Source organism: Rhinolophus sinicus, linkage group LG09 (assembly GCF_036562045.2).
Source record: "Rhinolophus sinicus isolate RSC01 linkage group LG09, ASM3656204v1, whole genome shotgun sequence".
Lineage (NCBI taxonomy): Eukaryota > Metazoa > Chordata > Mammalia > Chiroptera > Rhinolophidae > Rhinolophus > Rhinolophus sinicus.
In genome coordinates, this window is record NC_133758.1 from 46089446 (window position 1) to 46111401 (window position 21956).

General features: G+C 33.8%; 1 protein-coding gene across 8 annotated transcripts in view; it reads right to left on the minus strand.

Moving 5' to 3' along the window:
* DLGAP1 (DLG associated protein 1) overlaps nucleotides 1–21956 on the minus strand; it is an 860924-nt gene that overhangs the window by 445271 nt on the left and 393697 nt on the right. The window lies entirely within an intron of this gene.

The following is a 21956-nucleotide window of genomic DNA, read 5'->3' on the forward strand; positions in this document are numbered from 1 at the left end:
AAATACTGAGGGGGGTTATTCTACCTGACACAAAAAGGTAAAAGGATACCAAACTATGAGTAAGATTACTAACAAACAGACAGAAGCAGGAAATGGCAACCCCTATTCAGAATAGGGCACTGCATACTTAAATATAACATAAAGGTTAAAGGAGATAAAAACATAAAAAAGAAAAAGAGAAGAAGACAATAGCTACTGAAACTCAGAAATGAACTCACAGTATAAATAGGGATAATTTGTGACAACAACAACAACAGAAATATAAAAAGAGTAGGGTAAAAGTCTGAATTTGCAAAAGGGAATGGAGATAAGATGCTATGCCAAAGAAAAAGTACTGCTGTAAATGAATCTTTCCTTTACATAAGCTTAACGGTAAACCAAACACACACAACACAACTGAGATACATAACATAAATAAAGAGGATACAAAGAAAACCACCACAGAATACCACGAAACTAAAATAACAGACAGAAACACAAGGGTAAAGAAAAAAGGGAGCTATCATAAAACAAAAGATAAAATGACTATAGGAAATCCTCAGATAGCAATAATTACTCTAAGTGTAAATAGATGAAACTCACCAATAAAAAGGCACAGAAAAGCAGATTGGATCCAAAATCAAAACCCAACAATATGCTGCTTTCAAGAGACAAATCTCAGCTGCAAGGACAAATATAGATTGAAAAGGTGGAAACCCATACTCCAAGCAAATGGCATCCAGAGAAAAGTTGGGTGTGGTCATACTGACAAAATAGACTTCAAAATAAAAAAAAGTAACAAAAGACAAAGATGGACACTTCATAATGATAAAGGGGACAAGACATCAAGAAGACATAACACTTATCAACATACTACATGTTCCTCAATCAGAGAGCACCAAAATAAATAAAACAACTACTCATAGAACTAAAAAGAGAAACTGAAAAAAACACAATTTTAGTACAGGACCTAAATACTCCATTGACAGCTATGGATAGATCACCCAAACAGAAAAACAATAGGGAAAAATTGGCCTTAAATGATACATTAGACTAAATGGACATAATTGACATTTACAAAACCTTTCATCCTAGAACACCAGATTATACATCCTTCTTTTGTGCACATGGAACATTCTCAAGGATAGACCAAAAGTTGGGACACAACACTAGGCTAGACAAAGTTAAAAAGATTGAAATCATACCAAGCATATTTTCTGACCACAATGCTTTGAAATTGCAGATTAACAGTGAAAAGAAAGTGGGAAAGACCATAGATATGTAGAAATTACACAACCTACTACTAAAGAACAGCTGGGTCAAAAAAGAAATAAAAGGAGAGATCAAAAGCTACATGGAAACAAATGAGAATGAAAACACAACATATCAAAACTTTTGGGATGATGCACAAGAGGTAATAAGAGAGAAGTTTACATCATTACAGGCATCTCACAAGGAAAAAATACAAATAAACAACCTAACATTACATATTAAAGAACAAGAAAAAGGACAAATGAAATCCAGTCAGCAGAAGGAAATAATAAAAATTAGAGCAGAATTAAATAAAATAGAGAACAAAAAGACAGTAGAAAAAATTAATGCAACAAAGAGCTGGCTCTTTTAAAAGATTAATAAAATTGAGAAACTGCTGGCTAGACTCACTAATGAAAAAAGAGAAATGACACAAATAAACAAAATCAGAAATGAAAGGGAGATGTTATCATGGGTACCACAGAGATAGAAAGGATCATATAACAATACTAAGAAAGACCAAATGTCACCACATTCAATAATCTAGAAGAAATGGACAAGTTTTAGCAATATATAACCTTACTACACTGAATCACAAAAAAAACTGGAAAATCTAGATAGACTGAACAACAGTAAGGAAATCGAAATAATTATCAAAACCTCCCTAAAAGCGAAAGTCCAGATGCCTTCACTAATGAATTCTATCAAACATTCAAAGAGGATTTAATACCTGTCCTCCTCAAACTCTTACAAAAAAATAAGAAGAACTCATTTTATGAAGCCAACATTACCCTGATACCAAAACTTGGTAAGGATAACACAAAAAAAGGAAACTAGAGACCAATATCTCTGATTAATATAGATGCAAAAATCCTAAACAAAATACTAGCATATTGAATATAAACATACATTAAAAAGATTATACATCATGATTAAGTGGGGTTCATCCCAGGGGCACAAGAATTGTTCAACATTTGCAAATCAATTAATATGACACACCACATAAAGAAAATAAAGGATAAAAAACTTATGATCATATCAATAGATGCAGAAACAGCATCTGACAAGATACAGCATCCATTTATGATTAAAACACTTAATAAAATGGGTATAGAAAGAAAGTACCTCAACAAAATAAAGGCCATATACCACAAAATCTCAGCTAATATCATACTTGATGGTAAAAAAACTGACAGTTTTTCCTCTAAGATTAGTAACAGGACAGTCATGCCTTCACTGACCACTGTCATTCAAAATAATATTGGAAGTCCTAACCAGAGCAATCAGGCAAGAGAAAGAAATAAAAGGCATTCAAATTGGGAATGAAAAATTTAAACAGTCACTTTTTGCAGATGACATGAGTCTTTATAGAAAACCCTTTATAGACAACCAAAAAAGCTATTAGAAATAATTGACAAATACTGTAAAGTTGCAGGCTATAAAATCAATGCACAAAAATCCATTGTGTTCCTATTTACTAACAAAGAAATTTCAGAAAAAGAAATAAAAAACAATTACTTTTGAAATCGTAACAAAAAGAATAAAATACCTAGGAATAAACTTAACAAAGGATGTGAAAGACTTACGCACTGAAATCTACAAGACGTTATTAAAAAAAATGAAGACGACACAAAGAAATGCAAAGATATTCTGTGTTCATGGATTGGAAGAATCAACATATTTAAAATAGCCATATTACCAAAGCAATATAGAGATTTAATGAAATCCCTATAAATATTCCAGTGGCATTTTTAAAAGAAATATAACCAAAAAAACCCCAAAACATCAGATTTGTATGGAATCACAAAAGACCTCGAATAGCCAAAGCAATTCTGAGAAAATAGAACAAGGACAGAGGTATTACACTTCTTGTCTTCAAATTATATTACAAAGCAACAAAAATCAAAATAGCATGGATTTGGCAGAAAAACAGACATACAGACCAACGGAACAGACTTGAGAACCCAGAAATAAACCCACATATATACGGACAATTAATTTTCAATAAAGGAGCCAGAAACATACAATGGAGAAAAGAAAGCCTGTTTAATAAATGATGGTTGGAAAGTTGGAAAGCCACAAGCAAAAGAATGAAACTAGACTGCTATCTGTCATCATATACCAAAATTCACTCAAAATGGATCAAAGACCTAAACATAATACCTGAAACAATAAATTGCATTGAAGAAAGCTTAGGTACTAAATTTATGGACCTTGGGTTCAGAGAGGATTTATTAATTTAACCTCAAAGGCAAGGGAAGTAAAAGTAAAACTAAATGAATGGGACTATATTAAATTAAAAAGCTTCCGTACAGTAAAAGAAACCATCAACAAAGTAAAGGCAACCAACCAAATGGGAGAAGGTATTTACAAAAATTGCCTCCATTAAGGGGCTAATATCCAAAATATATAAAGAACTTATACAACTCAACAACAAAAAGAACAAAAAATCCAATTAAAAATGGGCAGAGGACCTGAGAAGACATTTCTCCCAGGAAGACATAGAAATGGCCAACAGATATATGAATAGATGCACAACTTCACTAGCTATTCAGGAAATTCAAATCAAAACCACTTCACACTTGTTAGAATGTCTATTATTAATGTCTAAAACAAGTAATAACAAGTGTTGGAGAGGCTGTAGAGAAAAAGGAACCCTCATACACTGTTGGTGGGAATGTAAATTGGTACAGCCGCTATGAAAAACAGTATGGAGGTTCCTCAAAAAAATTAAGAATAGAATTAACATATGACCCACCAATTTCATCTTCTGGGTATCTACCTAAAAAATCTGAAAGCATTTATCCGTAAAGATCTATATACCCTTATGTGCATTACAGCATTATTCATGGTGGCCAAGACATGGAAACAACCAGTTCTTCAACAGATGATTAGATAAAGAAGATGTGATACATATACCGTGTTTCCCAGCAAATAAGACCTGCCCTGAAAATAAGCCCCAGTTAAGATCATCAGCCAGACGGATGCATTTAGTACATTATGACGATGTTCCAGAAGATGACATGACTGTATTTGAATAAATGTAGATTGTTGTACATGAAAAAAATAAGACATCCCCTGAAAATACGCACTATTGCATCTTTTGGAGCAAAAATTAATGTAAGACCCAGTCTTATTTTCGAAGAAACATGATATACAATAGATTATTACTCAGCCGTAAGAAAAGATGAAATGCGGCCAACATGGATGGATCTTGAGATTATCTGCTAGGTGAAACATGTCAGACAGAAAAAGTCAAGTATCATACGACTTTATTCGTATGTGGGATATAAAACTGAAAGCAACAAACGAATACAAACAAACAAGCAAAATCTCACTGACAAAGAAAACAGTTTAGTGGTTACCAGAGGGTAAAGGGGAAAGGGAGACAGAAAAGGATAAAGGGGGTCAAATATATGGGGATGGAAGGAGATTTGACTTTGGGTGATGAACACACAATGCAATATATAGATGATGTATTATAGAGTTGTACACTTGAAATCTATATAATTGTATTAAACATTGTCACCCCAATACATTTAATTAAAAGAAAAAAAATAACAATGCAAAAAAAACAACCAAAGACAAACAAAAAGAGAATATTTCAAGGATTTTTAATATTTTGGTTTTTTGTTTTCAGCAACTTGGCTTCATTTTATTTTATCTTATAATTTCAGTTCATCTAAATTTTGTGTTCTGTACATTTGATGTTTGACTGCACCATTGACTGTTATGGAAGTTCAGCATTGTATGTCCGTCTCTACACTGTGGTGCACTTGACTTCAGTATTTTTTAATACTGAAAATGTAGAATAAAGATTATTTTGAAGATTTGAAAATAAAAGCCTAAGTGCAAAACTTTATAACTTAAAAAATAAATATAGACTATTAATCCAAGAAGGACACTTCTTGAATTCTTTACATGACTACAAAGGCATTCTTCAAACTGACCTTTTAAGTTGCCAAGCAAATCTATCAGAAGTATTTTTAGAAAATGGATACTTTGATTTGCTATGATGTAAGTACTCCAGTCTTTAAAATAGTCAAATACATACAGCAGCAGGTGAGTAACCTGAATCTCCTTCCTCATTGTGGGAAGTGAGTCTTAAGTGTCAAAACAGTGCCTGCTTTCCCAGACTTCCACCAACGACAGGTTATGTCAAAATACATTGTCAGGTTCCTGTGGCTACAGTCGCTCTTCTCTTTATAAAAGCTGAAGATGGTTCTTAAGTTGGTTCCTCTTGACCTCAGCCATCTCTGCACACTCACACCACACACAATAGTTAGGTTAAGTTGAATTTAATTTAAAAAGTTCTAGGAAAAGACTTCTAAACTGTTTAAAATCACTCTAGGGGTTAATCAGTATTGTTTTTTTTTTTTTTTTTTTTTTTTTAGTAAAAGGGTCACAGAATGTCCCAGCTCTTTCAATTTGAGGTATCCAGATGCTCACATGCCATTCTGAGCAGGAAGTAAAATGATTAAAAAGGGCTGCATCTAAAAAAGTAATGAGGCCAAATCTATCTTCTGTATTTTAGACTATTTTTGCACTTATGGGGGTAAAATACTTAAACCTCAGAATATACTGGGAAATAAATACTTTATAGTTGAGTGTTACCAGACAGTTGAAACTAGCAAAAGAGAATAGTTGAGAGAATAAGAATTTTCTGAGTTGATAGCACCTCCTATAAAACGGAGCTTTGACTTATAAACAATCATTTCTGGTTCTTTAGATTGGAAAAAACACCAGCAGCTCAGAATATACTCTTTTAGCTAGACAGTTATTCATTTAGTGGTGCCTAATTCCCTATTTATGATTGTTTGATCACACAGTGACTTCCTAGGCTACAATAAAGAAGATTCAGTGAAACTATGTATCAGAAACGGGATGCAAAAATATTTTCCTTGGTTGTAGTACTGGAATATCTCACTAAATAAATGTATTATTTGACATTCAGGCTTGTGAGTTAGTCTGAGAGTCTTGTTATTTCCCAAGGTTTAGATACTGTCATTATTATTAAGATATGAAGTATAGGGGACTTGGCTCAGCCCCAAGTGAGACCCAGTCTGAATAAGCAGGTGGCCCCAGCAGTGCAGAAGTAGAATGTGCCCCAGGGGAGCAGACAGCCGCCTGACTCTATTGCAGCTACAGTGCTGCTCTTGGATTTAGTGTCAAGTGAGTATTTTATCAGTGGCTAGATAATGGAAGTCAGCATGCTTTTTTCCTTTTTAAAGTATGAAGATTTTGGAATTTTCTGCTATATACTGACTGTATGATTTTTCTGAGCCTCAGTTTCTGCATTCAAAAATAGGAATAAAAATATATTGTATTAAGGTGAAATGAAATGGCATATTTAACTATGCAGTCCAGAATTTGGAGCATAGCACGTATTCGAAAAATGTTAGTTCCTTCACACACACCAGTTTATGGTTATTGAAGTAATTTACTTTCCATCTCAGCAGCGCTGGGCAGAACTTGAGTAATAAATGATCTTGAATCTGATTTACTTCACTTAGAGCTGAACTTTAGAAGCATTCTTTGTGGGGCATTCATAATGGTTTTGCTTAAGTAGCACGTGGTGGTGATACCATCTCTCAATGGCCCTTGATAAGCCAATCAGTTTCAGTATCATCTACTTCAATAAATACGGGAAAAAAATCAATATAGAGTAGAATAAAGTATGCGTTTTTCTAGAAATATTTGTAAAGTGGAACCAAATAGAAAAATTTAGAAATAAACCCAAGGCTTCTGAGAAAATGCTAAAAATTCAGCTCCTTCTTTCCCTGATGAGGTGCTATTAGTGAAAAGAATGTCTCAGGCTTATGAATTTTTAATCATCAAACATTACCCAAAGCAAGTAAATATACAGGAATCATCTCTCTGTGTTGACATAGATATCTATTACTTTTATTTGTGGCTCTATGCAAAATATGTTTTTTAGGAAATATAAAACACAAGACAGATAATAAAATCAGCCTGTTGAGAGCAGCATTACCTTATTCTGTTCTATGGGATGCCAGTCTCCTGACTTGCTTGTGTACTTCAGTTGACAGTAGGTAAATTACTATCAGACCTTGCATAGTTTTTAAAAATGCATGAACAGAGAACACCAAACCACTGGTTGAAATTATATACTGTATCAAACTAAATAGGAACTTTCGCTACTAACATATGAAAAATGAAATCTATTACTGTTACATCCCTTAACCCTTATCACTTCTAGTATAACCCCCACTGATCAGTTACAGGGAATGAGGTATTTGGCATAATTATGTTTTCCAGATTACTGAAGTTTAACATTGAAGCACTGAACCCTTTTACTGTAAACAACTGTGATGAAGCGTTTTAAATGCATCATGTATTTCCCTGCCTTGTGAATTAAATATGCTAAATGCCATCTAACCTCTTCTTAATGACTCAGTTATTAATGAATACATTTTAGAGTAGGTAAGAAACTAAAAAATGATTCCATTCCCCAGGCCCATCCATATTTTGTACTTGAACTTTAGAGATGCTAAGTGACTTGCTAATAGTCACATCAGTGCATATTACAGAAGATCACCATAAAATCTAGGTTTCCTTAACCTAAATTTCATTATACAGTAATGAAATTTCTTATACAGTAATTCTCAATTATACTGGATTTTTGGCTCTAGTCTTTTCCCTTGCCTGGCACATTCTTCCATTAGATTCACATATCCCTTACTCTCTCACCTATTTCAGAGTTTTCCTCAGTTGTCACGTTTTTAGTAATGTCCTTACTAATGGCCCTGTTTAAATTTGCAACCCTCCCTCTGCTCCTGGCATTACTTTCACTTTTCTCTAATTTATTTTTTTCTATAGCATTCATTATGTTCTAACCTTATATATATGTAATCTATTCTATTTAATTTATTTTCTTTCACTAGAATGTAAATTCCATGGAGAAAATATTTTTGTCTGTTTTGTTCATGACCATATTACTAGTGGTAGAACAGTGTCTGGGAAATAATAGGTGCTCAGTGAATATTTGTTAAATAAATCACTAGTCTGAATGATTAAAACTGAACTGAAGTTTGATTTCTAAATAAGTCAGGTGTTATAATGTTTAATAACATGGGGATTTCTGGGTTATTTTCTCTTATTGTTGGTAGAGAAAGTTAACAAATTATTTGTTAAGTGAAGTCCTCTGGTTAAAAAAAATGTAAAGTTGAGTTTTAGCTGGTCAATCTGTAACATAAAGTTGATTTAATTTTAGATGATGTAATAAAATGCATGTTACACTCACAAATATGTTTCCTCCATACTACTGAAAGCACGGATGACTATGACATCAGTGAAACTAAATTTTGAACTGAAATGATGACCTACTTACAAAAATCCTCTACAGGTGTACCCAGTAGGTACACAATCAACGTTTCAGTCAGTCTGCCCCAAAGTGGTCCTTCTTGTTCAATAGGGAGCTCATGTGGCCACTTTAAAGCTAGTTGATGGGAAATCAACATCATTGTTTGTCAAAGAACCATTTGTAAAAATGATAGGGGTTGCTGGGTAGTTTGAAGAGTAATCTTCAGTACGGTTTATAAAAGAGCTTTACAATGGTGAGTTTCAAGGACCAATGAGTTGTTGAGGAAGCTATCTGAAAATAATAAAAAATCTAATGAATGTTAAGATGTTCTCTGTGGTTTTACAGTAGGGGATAATTGAAAGGAACCTAACTCTTTAGCAGTAAAGGGATAATTAAGTAAATTCCTGACTGGAAAATGGTGCTTCAATCAAAATGATGACTATAAAGACCATAGAGCAACTTAGAAAACTCTTATGAAATAATATTAGATTCTTTATGCTTTTGGAAGCATGTGTTGACAGCAGCTATATAAAAAAATATGCATTTGGATAAACTTGAATGTGACATTAAGAGTAATAAAATAATTTTTCTTTATTTTCCCAACTTTGATACTTCATAGTATCAATAAACTAATAAAATAACAATAAATGTATTGATAATGGAGCATGATAGCAGTTTACCAAGGTAACTAAGGAAAAGTTGGTTCATATGGAAAGCAGTTACTGATATTTTCGGACTAACATTAAAAAGGGATTTCCCAAACTCAGGATTTTTCGGCTAATAATAGCTGTATCATCTACACAGAAAAGGGATGTAAGATTAAGTAAGATTTAACCCCTATTGGAGATTTATGATACAACTATAATATTAATTAAAGGCTCTGGATATTTCTGTAGTAAAATAAATTATTCATTACACTGTATTCTGCCCCCAAATCATTTGACCAAGTGATATTCTTTTCTAGTCTACCTATGGATATCCTGAGACAGACTCCTGTTTTGAACAGCACCAATTAAGGAATCGTACATCAAACACATAGCTACCTACCCTGGTTTTTCTTCAGTGAAGTTTGAACATAAACGAAAATATAGAAATCAAGCAAAAAACAAAACAAAATAAAAAGAGGTTGAGTATTTGGGTCCAGGTCATTTTATTCTTGAAAGGGGTCTGACAAAGACTGGCCTTACATCTAATTGTTGGAGTCAGGAGACAAAGAGGAAACTTCCCTCTGAAAAGAGAAGTAGCCAAATAAAAAACCTGTCCATAGAGACCTTTGACAGCAGGGCTGAGTCAATTCCAGAGGCAGATGATCTTGTCACACTTTTGGGAGATGAGCCCTTTGGAAGCCAAAGTCTTAGAGATTATAGAACTAAATTAGGAGCTACTAGGAAGGTTCCAGGACACATGTACTCCATCATACTCTGTAGTGATCACTATTGGAGTGTTATTAATTTTCTTAAAGATTGTTATCAATAGATTATTTCCCTCCTTCTCTCTCTTTCTCATTTTTTTCTCTCCATCCCACCTCTTTTTCTGTCTCACTTTCTCTTTATTTCTCCCTCTCTCCCTCCCCCTGGAAGCTTCTTGATGATAGTGACCACTATGGTCACCTTTGTATCCACAGTGGCTGAGACTTAGTCGATGTTGAGTAAGTACACATTGAATTAGTAACAGAAAGACTGAATGAATGAAAGAATGAATGTTCTTGTGCTCTACAGAATATTGAATGATGAGCTCAAAATTCTTTATAAGTGTAGCCTGTAAATAAAATATTCCTTAATCAACTTACTATGTTTACATTAGATTAGAAAGTACTAGAATAACAATTCTCAACCTTTCCCCAATTTCTGCACTGTTCACTAGTTTAAAATTTATATTTATTTCTAATTTTATAATATGTGACACACTAAAATGTTCAAACAATTCAGATAAAGCTAACTCATCTCTGACTATTAACAATCAGGCTGGAAATCTTGTACTCAGTTTGGCACACAAGATCATTGCCTTTGGAGTCTTCCATTTTTAGGAAATATGGATTATTTAAAATTTTTTCAGTGACTGTTGAGGACTGTGTAAATTGGTTATATTATAAGTTACTTAATTTACCCTATTGACAGACACTTAGGGTATTACTAAGATTTACTATTATAAAAAATGCAGCAACGAACATTCTTGTATCCTAAATTAGATACTGAGAAACAAAATTGTTTGATCATAAATTTTACAATTGAAATACTGCCAAATTGTTGTCCAAAAAATGGTTCACCAAATTTACATTCCTACCAGCAATGTAGAACATATGCATTTCTTGTACTTGTGCCAAAATATATTTATTATCAATTGTTTTCTAATAATTTGGGTGAAAAAATGCATCTTCTTTAATTTTTACTTCCCAGATTGCTATGGAAATTTGGCAAGTTTCCACATAGTATTAACCACTATATTAATTTTAGCTAATATATTTTAAATTATATTAAAAAATATAAAAACCATGTAATCACTATAAATTATCCAGTCCTGTTGCAAATTACTGTAAGCAAAACTGTACCTTTAGACTATTCATAAATATACAATTGTCTATTCATGTGGCTCCTGAAAAGATTTCTAGCATTCCAGGTTTTATAATTTTCCTCAGTAGGAAGTTGCAATGCTCAATACCTTTGCAGCATAGTTGTTGACCTTTCTGGACAGATGGTCCTTACTTCAAGAAAACATCTCTTCCACTTTGTAAGTGAATCTTTTCTCACTCATATTACCTTCTGTGGACAGATATTACATTTACACTTCTGTTGCCCTTGTGCCTACGTGTGTATATCGAGAATATATTACAATTGTAATAGACTTAGCAACCCAGTCATTATTTCCCCCACACTAAGCTCTAATTCTAAAATCATTTGAAAAAAATAATAGACCTCTTGTGCTGTCAAGTAGTATAATAATGATTACCACTAGAGAAAACTATTATGATTAAAAGGCAAAAAGTTATTGACTTAGCTGATGATTATGGCACATAAAAATCTTTTTTTTATAATCAAAACTGCTTATAAAAATTTTATAGACAGTGGTTGGGTAAAGAATAAATGGAGATGTAAAGGTATTAGTTAAGACACTAACACACACACACACACACACACACACACACGTGCACACACACACACACACACACACAAATACACCCTGGATAGTAATCAGATAATGTAATGTTGGATAGTCTTGAACTAATCTTTTTGGAACAGAGATTATTAAAGGAAGAAACTTATTACAAAAAGGAGAAATTTGTAGTTCTTCACTATTATTTTCAAACTATGTTTGTCAAAACAATTCTGATTTTCTTTTTAAAGAAATGGGTTTACTTTTACTTAAATAAAAAAGATCATTGACAAAGAGAATGTAGATTCCCATTGTATTGACAACTGACGTTTAAACTCTGAAGTAGCTTGTTTTCCTGTTTCTGTTCTATGAAAGTAACTTTTCAATTATATAAGTATGAAAAACTCCTATGTATCACTCATTTTTCACTGAATTGGTGAAAATAAATGAGAGTTTCAGATTCAGGAAAATTTGTTTTAAGTACTTCAAGTATTTTTAGAGGACTATATTTTACTTGTGCTCAACAAATAATATACTCATAACTTGAAATTTTTCCAGCCTCCTTCACTTAAAAATAATTCAACCTGAATTTCATAATCATATGTGAAAAAGACTAAACTGAGAATCAGGAGATTGCATTCAGGTCTGGGCTCTGATACTAAACATCCATGTGACAATGAGGCAAATTTTGTGAATATTCTTCTGAACTTTTGTGTCTTGAGTGAAACAAAGGATTTACGAGGTATGATCAAACAATTTGGTGAATGTTTAAATTTTAAAAATTTATTACAATGAAAGACACATTGCCATTAATCCCCCTCAAAATACTTCCCCTTGCTTTGAACACACTTATCCCATCATTCGAGCTACTTTCTGAAGCAGTTCTGGAAGTCCTCTTTCGTGAGTGTCTTTAGTTGCGCTGTCATGGCTGCCTTGATGTCCTGAATCATTTTGACTTTGGGGAAGAGCCAGAAGTCAGTCGCACAGTGCCAGATCTGGTGAATGAGATGGATGAGGCACACTGTAATGTTTTTATTTGACAGAAATTGCTGTATACCAGAAGCGATGTGTAACATGGAGCACTGTCATGATGAAAGATGATTTACAGCACACTTTAAAACACACCTTCTCTCAACTGTAGCTCATAGCCTACTGACTGTACTAAACAAGTTGAAACTGGTCCCACACTGTTACTAAGGTTCGATGTGCTGCTTCCAATATTGAAGATCCCTGCCTTTTTGTTGGATGGCATTTGGCAGCAGCATTCACCATATTTTGTGATCACAACGGAAAGGCTCCATTTCACACATCACTTCTGGTGTGGCAATTTCTGTCAAATGAAAACATTACAGTGTGTGCTCATCTATCTTATTCACCGGATCTGGCACCATGCGACTTCTGGCTCTTCCCCAAAGTAAAAATGACCATGAAAGGTAAACGTTTTGAGTCAATTAAGGACATCGAGACAGCCATGACATCGCAACTAAAGACACTCATGAAAGAGGACTTCCAGAAATGTTTCAGAAAGTGGCAAGAATGATGGGATAAGTGTAGTCGAAGTGAGAGGGAGCATTTTGAGGGGGGTTAATGGCAATGCATCTTTTACTGTAATTTTTTAAAATTTAAACATTCACTGTATTTTGTAATCACGCCTCATATCTGGATTAAGGGACACCAACTCAATTTCCTTGATTTGTCTTCCAACATTAAAGAAAAAAATTATAGATATTACATGAAGACAAGTATTTCAAGTGTTTCTGAGTGATGTGGCAATATGAATCCCATATTCCTACATGATGAACTTAACCACAAGCTGAAGTTGAGGCACAACTGTTCACTTAGGGGGCATAGAAGTCCCAATTTACTTAGTCTTACCTGGCTGATTCATTTATTTCTTCTCATGCACTGTAGATCGTACACTCATTTGAATGTTCAACTAAGGCTGGTTGAATGTCTATAGAGCCTTCATGTTCTAAAATGCAAAAGGTCATGGTCCCAAAGGACCTACTGGTGAGATACCAGGAAAGACTCATGGATAATGTGTCCAGATCAACTCAACATCTTTATGTCTCCCTCTTCTCTCTCACAGTGACTCAGTGACTGGCTTTTCTGGATGACTTTGTCTCCCACTTCCCCCAATACCTCACAGGTCTCTGCAAGCTCTGTCTTTTGCACTTATCCAATCATTCTAACCTAACCATCTTTGCATACTACTGTCTAATTTCCAGATTTAGTTCTCCACCTTACTGGTGGACTTGATATTTCAGTCTATGGACTTAATGAACTTCTTTCTCTACAAGGTTGCTTTACCAATGGAAGGGAGTCTAGATTCTTACTGGCTCATGCTGGCAGTTGCAGATTAGTCCTGTCCAATTCCCCATTTAGTCTGGCTCCTAAAGACCCCTGCCTGTGACAATGCACGAGATTGTTGTCAAGGAGAGTCCCCGTGATGAGGTGGCACAGTTAGAGCTATTGTGCAGAGAAGGTTTGAAGCCTGTTTTCTGTGATTCATTTTTAAAACTCTCCATTTTACATAAAAGGCACAGATGTCCAGACTAATTAAATTAAATGATCTTCCTGGTTTCAAAGATAGACTTTGAACATGGATTTTATTTTATTTTTATTTTTTTTATCTTAAGAGGCTAAAGGGAAACTTGAACATCGAAAGCAGGATGATGGCTTCAAAGCAGGTGAAAAGTATGGTAAATAAAGGAATGGAGTGTGTGGGTAAGAATGAAGGAGGAAGGAGATGGGCTGGGAGCTGAAGAAATCTTTACCAATTGGTAACTATGCTTTTAAACCATTTGCATAAATTTATTATGTTTTATTAGTTATTAATAGGAATCTGTAAAACTCTGAACAGTTTTAGTTAGCACTTAAATAAGGGAAAGTGACTTGAAGAAACTTTAGAAGCATAAATTATCAGATAGAAATAGCCTTAATATATTTGAGGTGAAAGCCACAGGAAGGAGCACTACATGTCTCTAGAAGTCTATTAATTCTAGCCCCACTCAAGGAATTTTCAGCATGATCACAGAAACACGCATTTGAATAATATAAAATCTAACTTATTTTTTAATAACCAGCTATATGGCCATTTAATATTTTCTATTCTCAGATTTTGCATTATGTTGGCTCTTAGAAACCAGTTTTTTAAGTCCAACTTTTATTAACAGTATTTATATTACACCATTATTTTCCATTTATCTTCATATTGTGCCTATCTCATTCACTTTGAGTATTCTTTCTAAATTATTCCATATAACTAAATATTTATCCTCAACAATCTACCTATAATTCCCAAAATGTAATTGGAAGGAGACTATTTCTCTTATCTGTACAAGTTTCCACTTTGCTGTCTTATTCCATGGGATTAAATTTTACTTTCTCTACAGCTACAGAGGAAAGAATACCTATTAAATTACAGGTTATATGGTATCTGAGTCAGTGTTAAAGATACTGAAATGTCATTAAGTGAAAGAATATAAGTCAAATGCTGTATTTTAGGGGTGTTTCATATTATATGGCTATTGATAAAAAAAAGGAATTTTTGAAAAATATTCAGGAATGGAAAGACACAAAAACTGATCACTTACTCTTCAGAAAATATCTTATTTTAGGTGAGGGGGGATAATATACCTTCACCTCACCAAGTTCTGGGTCTTAGGAATGTTCCTGAAATAAATCTGTTGAGTTGAAAACAACAGGAAATTGCCACTTACACACTTAAAAAGCTTTCCTGCTGCCACAAAGCCACTGACTCACCTGACACTGTATCATTTGCTAATGGTTTCTGGCTAAGGATTTAGTTTTCTTTGTCTTAATCACCAAGGGATCACCTCTTTCCAAAAGGATCACAGTCCACTGGCTAATCTAATTCTAAAATGCAGCACTTAGTTCTGTTTTGTTTTGAAAATTCTTAAGTTGATGGTCAGTCAAATTTTGGTGAAAACTGATTTAATATTGAGAATATTTACAATTCCTGTCCACTTCTTTGATAAATATTACCTGGAAAACCTAAACATATCATACATATGTCATTTGGGAAAGGTTACATTTTATTTATTTTTCAGTTATGGAAAAAATAGGCCAGATACCTTTAAAGTTAGTAGGTTTCTATGACAACTTTTAAAAATGTTTTATTAAGTTGATTAGATACCACCATACAAACCAAGTCCTTGATATGAGGCAATGTTAGAGGAACACAGCTGTTCATCAATTTAAGCATCTTTTATAAGCAGATGTGTTAATACCCAAAGCAGTGAGACAGGTTAGTTAGTATGACACCAGGCAGTCTGCAATTCCCTGGTAGACTGAGCAAAAACAAAACACTTGACCAAAAACAAAACACTGGCCATTTCTTCAAAGTTTCAAAATAACACACACTTAACAAAACAGAGACATCAATCATGCCCCAGGGCAACAAAGCCATTTCGAAGGGCATTTCAAAAGGCCTCCTCCAGGCTAAGCAACAGAGCAAATTTGATAAACACCTTAACAGTAAGCACCAGCATTCCAGCATTCCCCCTCCCAGGAAGAAATAAAGGTATATAAGCACAAGCTTTTGCCTTAGCTAGCGGGCATCCCAGATTCAGGTACCCTCTCCCACTAGGGAGCTGTGCTTTCTCTTGCTTTAATAAACTATCCTTTCTTGCAACTCGTGCCTCTCTGTGGTCTGTGTGTCCATTCTTTGGCTTCATGAGACTACGACCCCAGCACAAAGAAAATATTCTACATCAGCAGGTGTGAGGAGAACATGAAAATTAGTCTTGGTGGAAAAGCACTGCATTTAGAAGTGCAGCCACTGGAAAGGATCCTGGAGAGCATTTAACTCAACTTCTCACTTTTGAAATGAAGAAACTGTCCTAACATGATTACACAGAGACAGAAAATTTGCTATAGTGGCCCTTCTCCTGAATTTTACAGCTCATTTAATTCGAGTAGAATATTTCTCATTTCCACATCAATATTTTTTTCTCAAGAACCCTTGGAACGTACAGGGATGTCATCACATAGATTCTTTACCAGGAAACGTGATTATTTGCATCACTCCACATCTTTGCTCTAAATATTAGGTTGGTGCAAAAGTAATTGTGGCTTAAAAGGTTAAAAATAAGTGCAAGAACCACAATTACTTTTGCACCAGCCTAATACCTTTTCAAGAGAGATTTAAGATTGTCACATTGAAAAGAAAACTAACAAAATGCAAGTAAGCCATCCAAAAAAAGAAAAAAAAGGAAAAGAGCAAAGACTGTCACATTGACACAGTGTATTTAAGTTGTTTGCTCTCTCAATACAGATTATTACACACTTCAAGCCCCAGCTATGTATCATTCATTCAGCTGCCATTTAAAAATTCCCTAGAAGGTGAAGGGGAATTACATAAATTTCTTAAGTTTAAGAATGAAAAAGAAAAAAATCCAGAATAAAATTTAGTACCAAAATAAATAAAGCTCAACATAAATATTTAATAAAACAAAATAAGCATGTGTGTATATGTTTCCCTCTTTATTTTCTCTTCAGTATATGCTATCTTTCAAACTCTAGTAATATTTTGTTAATATAGGAAAATTGGCATGAAATTTTGTTTGCATGATAGAATCCCTTTGAGAATTCTGTAAATTGTAAACAAAATTTTTGTCAGTTCATTATTAAGGGATTCCATATTTCATAGTGCCACAAACTCTCTTTGCTTAAGGAATTGTGAGAACTTATAACATACTAGAAGGCAAAGTCATACTTCAGAAGGGAAGAGAAAGAGTTTGAGAAAAAGAGCAACAGGGTATCAGTTTTGAAATATAGTATCTAACATATCAGAGGGATATGAAATACCATTTTAGGGTCAATTTGAAAGTATATTGTTCCACTTGTGGCTACAGAAATTTTATAATGTACATTATTAATACGGATATATGGATAAAGAGTCCATGATAAGAAAAATGGGAATTGTGAAAAAAAGAGGAGACGGTTTCATCCACTGTTTCAATTAACATACATAGCCAGTGAGTTTGACTCTTATATACATGTATTACAGTCATCCATAGATATCTGTAAGGGATCGGTTCCAGGATCCCCTGTAGATACCAAAATCTGTGGATGCTCAAGTCCTTTATATAAAATGGCATAGTATATGCATATAGTCTACACATATACATATCCTCCAGTATACTTTAAATAATCTCTAGATTATTTATATCTAATACAATGTAAATGCTATGTAAATAGTTGTTATATTGTATTGCTTAGAGAATGACAAGAAAAAAGTCTGTATGTGCTCAGCACACATGCAACCATCACAGGCCTAACATAATACAAATCAGCAACAATGTATCACTTTTTATCCGTAAGTATTTTTGAGCCAGGTTTAATCCACAGACGCGGAACCCGTGGATGTGGAGGGCCTGCTATATGTGAGGACTTGACTTTAAAACTTCTTAGACTTGGTTAAATCCACAGTAGTTGACACATATTGTACCAGTTCACCAAATCTGAAAATGGCTTTAGGGTTGAGTTATAATCAGAGATGGAAGCCCATCTCTTATCATGGAAGCCCATCTCTTATCCAGCTTTTCTTTTTGTTCTGAGTTGAACCATGCCTTCTCTTTTTTGCGGACTATTTAGCAGAGATAAGGCTTAACAAATCTCTCAGACTTTGGCTAGAGCTTTTCACATGGGAGAACAGAGATTGAATTTACCTTTTAACTGGCATCTAACAAGACAAGGCTATTATATCAAAAGGTTTCTTTTGATAGTCTTTCAATGACAAATTTGCTCACTCTGATAATGCTTATAACACAAGCATAACTCTCCATGGATCTAAAGAGTGATTTCTTAATCCTAGATACAAAGAAGTGAATCAGTCCTAGATCAGGGCAAGAGACTTGATAACAAATTTCAGCCAACATTCACTGATGATTTGAACATGTATTAACTCTAATTATGATACATATTCTTTCATTTGATCTTGTTTGTTACCTCATGCATTAATGAACACATCTCACACATAATGATGTAGGTTTGGGAACATGTAGCACACTTTTTGGATCTGAAGTCCTTATCAAGGACTTTCTCTCTCCACCTGATTTTTACTGGGTTGCCAGTAGCTCTGAGTTCCTCAGCACCTGCTGGCTCACCACTCCCTTTGGCGGGTAGTGTGGTTTTGGCTTAATACCAGGTTATCCTAGTTGGGCTCCAAATATATACTTGTTTATCAGTTGTACTTCTGGACACTCAAATACTTGTGGGTTGTTTTTTCCTTTTTAATAAGCACTGGTTTAGGACCATTTTTTCAGTCAGTGTTGGTAATCTTTAGTAACTGACTTTCCTATACACTTACATAAATTCACACCCTTGAAGGCAAATGGATAGGCCTTCAGTCTGCAGGGCTTATGAATAATTCATTCCATATCTCTCAATCAATAGCAGAATCCTATAAGACAGCAGTAAGAAAAGAGCGAGAATGAAAAAACAATTGTAGATAGTTCTGCTTTAATATTTATCTCCCCCCATTTCCAATCTTCTATTTTATAAAGTTGGTTTAATTTTTCACTTTCTCATTATTTTTAATAAGCTATAAATCAACAAAAAGTGAGTGTGAAAAGAGAAAAAAGGAGTAGTTACGGGTCTAGAGTGTCCACTAGTAATAAGTAAAATTGATTGGATAACCAATATTTTCCTTCTGGTAATTTATTTCTCTTCTCCATTTGCCTTTCCACCATTGAGGCTCATTATAGGTGCCGTACGTATGGGTGAGTCTTTTAAGTTCTTAAGAGTATGACCTTTCAAATGTAAAATGGTGACAGTGATAAATAACACTATTTAATTTACTTATTAGTTGAGATGGTTAAGTATAATAACATGCAAAAGAATAAGTGGCAAACAAACCAAAGAAACCAACACCCCTATTCTATTTTGCATGCGTTTAATATTGCAAACCTCACAGAATTAAGAGGATTGTATGCAAAAGCACCTAGTATAATTTATAAATGTTAGTTGTAATTATTATTTAAGATGAACTACTTTTGAGTCAACATCATAAATTTATAAGTTGAGGACATAATAAAAATTTGATAAAATGCCTTCTTTCATGTTAGCTCCTTTCCACTGATCTAGAGAAGAGGTTTGTATTTAAGGACTCCCAATTAAGGTGGTTGAGTACCTATTCCTATTTCCTATAGACATTTTAGAACAGCTACATCATAGTGGTTAGGAGTTCAGACTCTCTGGGTTCAAACTGCAAGTCTACTACTAGCCAGCTCTGTTACCTTGGGTAAATTCCTTAATGGCTGTGTGTCTCAGTTTCCTCATCTATCAAATGGAGGTAATAACATTATCTTATATGTGGTTGTGAGGGTTAAATAAGATAATATATGTAAAGAGCTTAGATCCATATAACAGTAAACACTCACTAAATGTTGGCTTTTATAATTGTGGTCATTATAAAATAAAGTTGGAATATATATATATGTGTATATACTATATATATTATATATATATATATATATATGGTCAACTAATCTTCAACAAAGGTGCTAAGAATACACAGTGGGGAAAAGAAAGTCTCTTTAACAAGTAGTGTTGAGAAAACTGGATATCCACATGTAATACAATGAAATTAGATCTGTATCTTACACCATACACAAAAATCAACTCAAAATGGATTAAAGACTTAAATGTAAGACCTGAAACTATAAAACTCCTAGAAGAAAATGTAGGGGAAACGCTTTATGGCTTTGGTCTTTGGCAAAAGCACAAGCAACGAAAACAAAAACAAGTGGGACCACATCAAACTTAAAAGCTTCTGCACAGCAAAGAAAACAATCAACAGAGTGAAAGGCAACCTATGGAATGGGAGAAAATACCTGCAAACTATATAGCTGATAAGAGATTAATCTCCAAAATATGTAAGAAACTCATACAACTCAATAACAAACAACCAAAAAAACCTGATAACCCAATAAAACATGGGACAAGAACTTGAATAGACATTTCTCCAAAGATATATAAATGACCAACATGTATATGAAAGATGCTCATCATCACTAATTATCCTGGAAATGCAAATCAAAATCACAAGGGGATATCATCTCACACTTGTCAGGATGGCCATTATTAAAAAACAAAAGAAAAATGTTGGTGAGGATGTGGAGAAATTGGAAACTTTTCATACTGTTGGTGGGAATGCAAAATGGTGCAGCCACTATGGAAAACTGTATGAAGGGCCCTCAAAAAATTAAAAAGTGGAACTAACATATAATATAGCAATCCCACTTCTGGGTACCTGAAGAATTGAAATCAGTATTTTAAAGAGATATCAGCACTCATATTCATTTCAGCAGTATTCACAATAGCCAAGATGTCAAAACAACCTAAATGTTTATTGACATATGAATGTAAAACAAAATGTGTTATACCCACATTGGAATAATATTAAGTCTTAAAAAAGAAGGAATATCTGTAGTATGCGACAACACAAATGGACCTTGAGGTTATTATGCTAAGTGAAATAGCTCAGTTTCATGATTCCACTTACAAAATGTATCAGAAATAGTCAAATTCATAAAATCAAAGACTGCAATGGTGGTGACCAGGGGCTGAGGAAGGAAGAAATGAGAAGTTATTAATGAAGAGCATAAAGTTTCAATTAAGTAAAAAAAAATAAGCTCTAGAAATCTGTTGTGCAACATTGTATCTATCATCATCAATGATGTAGTGTACATTTAAAATTTGTTAAAAGGATAGATTTCTTGCTGTGTTTTTATCATAGTGAAACTAAAAAAATAAAGTCGGATTTTATTGTTGAAAAATATTTATAATGTATAAAATATAAACGGAGTTTTATTCAGTTTAATGGTTGGCTTTTTTTCTATACAATTCTCAAAACATTGTATCCATAATAAGGTCAGGCATCCATTTAAGTGCAGAGATATTTCTATCTTTACTCAAGTAAAGATAGAGAAAATAAATATATCCCATTTTCAAACTGAGTGAAAAACTATGTGAGGCTATGAGTATAGTTTCTTTTCTCTACTGTCCCTGTCACACACATCCTAACATGCCATAAAAAAATTGAGTGACTTGACTAATTTCAGCCAAGATATCACAGATTAGTAATAAGATGTGTTCAACATCAAATTGTTTGGGAGATGAAGTTCAAGAAGAAAATGTCTATTATTTCAGAAGCCAATATATGAATGTGGCCATGTTCTATGAGCACAGGACTGGAATCTCAAGATGGGTTTGGGGTTTCAACATTGTTATTCTTTTTAGGCAAATTTCAACAAGGTAAAGTGCTGCTTCACTCCTTGTGTCA